The sequence below is a fragment of the Pediculus humanus genome, genomic scaffold, assembly GCF_000006295.1.
Source record: "Pediculus humanus corporis 1103172108256 genomic scaffold, whole genome shotgun sequence".
Lineage (NCBI taxonomy): Eukaryota > Metazoa > Arthropoda > Insecta > Psocodea > Pediculidae > Pediculus > Pediculus humanus.
Genome location: NW_002987825.1, coordinates 462,671 through 464,504, shown reverse-complemented (window position 1 = coordinate 464,504; position 1,834 = coordinate 462,671).

The following is a 1,834-nucleotide window of genomic DNA, read 5'->3' as shown; positions in this document are numbered from 1 at the left end:
AAAAATTTTATCCATACATTAATATTTAAAAAAAAAAAAATAGAAAGAGAGAAAAATAAAACTAAAAAATTTTCCTCTCATTCATTCATTCATTCATTTAAAATACCACCGACTGTTTTTAAAAATACGCTCGAATGAATTTTTTAAAAATATTTATTTAATAACAAATATTATTATTATTATTAGTAATAAATCAAACGTTTCGTCATATATATATATAAATAATATGATTTCCAACTCGTTTTTTTTAAAATAAATATTGAAAAAAAATACTTATGTACATAATTCGATTATTATTAAATTTATATCATACGATTCAAATTATTAAATTTATTTATTTACTTATTTATTTATTAATAATATCATTTTTTGCGTACGAATAAATTTTAAGTGAAAATCCCTTACTACGATAAAATGAAAACAAAATAAAACAAAAACAATTTTTAGTTAGAGTTTTCAAGTATAGATGTCGCGTCGTACGATTTATTATTTTATTACTCTATGATTTGAAATGTATTTAATAAACAAATAAAAAAATTAACGGTTTTTTTTTTTTTTGAAAAAAACGAGTAATTTTTAATAAAACTTTTTTGTCTAGAACGAAAAAAAAACAGGAAACGGAAATTTGTTTTAAATAGTGATAATAATAAAAAAAAAAACCTCCAAATTCAATTTTTCAAATTTTATTGATTTTAATTTAAAAATAAAAAAAAGGGGAGAGGGAGGAGGACGTTTAATTTTTTAACGGGGTAAAAAAATTTTTAAATAATTTTTTATTTTTTCGAAGTTATCAAATTAATTTATTTAAATAAGGTTTAATTAACATACCGTAAAGTCATAGAGTAATATATATATAATTTTTGAATTAACCTCAATATTAAAACGTGGTTAAAATTATTATTATTATTGTTAACTCTCGAGTGGTTCTTTAATATATATAAGCCTCATATTCAAGAGGAGGATCTCCTTCCCCCACTACCACCTCGTAAAAATTTTTCCCTTATTATTATTATTTTAATATTCATTTATATTTTGTAAAAAAATTTTTTTAACCGTTTTTACCTTTCGAAAAAAATTAAAAAATATTTTTTCGAGTACTTTTCACGTCGAAAAAAAAAAAAATTTATTAATTAATTAAATAATAAGTTGTTATTCAAACCGTTTTCACTCGATTACGTAAATTAAAATTTAAAAAAAAATTAATTAATTAATTAACCGATAAATAAAATAAAATTTCAATTAAATTACAATTTAAAAAAAAAATTTTTGGCTCGTAGAGAGGAGAGTACGGTTTACCATTGAATTTTTTTTTCATTTTCAAAGGATTAAAATTAAAAAAGGAAAATATTACGGTGATTTTATTTTTTTTTTTTTTGTTTACGCGGAAAAAACAACATGGCGACGGTCAAAGGATTTTTATCCGTTTTAAAAAAAAAAGAAGAAAAATGTCGTTACGTTTTAAAAGAAAATTATGAATGAATTTATATTTAAAATATGGCTTAATGACTCGTTTTTTACGTAATTACAAGACGACGACGATGATAATAATAATAATGATGAGGGAGGTGATGATGATGATGATGATGATGACGATTGCGGTGGTGATGGTGGTGGTGGTGGTGTTAATCTTCGTGGAAATATTTGCAGGAATCTTGTATCCAGGTAACACAACGACATCGTACCGTTTCGTGTTTTTATATTTATTTATTCTATGGAAAAGGAGGGGGGGAAAAATTTTTTTGTCGTAAATATTTTCACGGTGAAATCATATTGAATGATGCGTTTTGAAAAAAAAAAAAATTATAATTTTTTTTTTTAATTTTTAAATTGAATT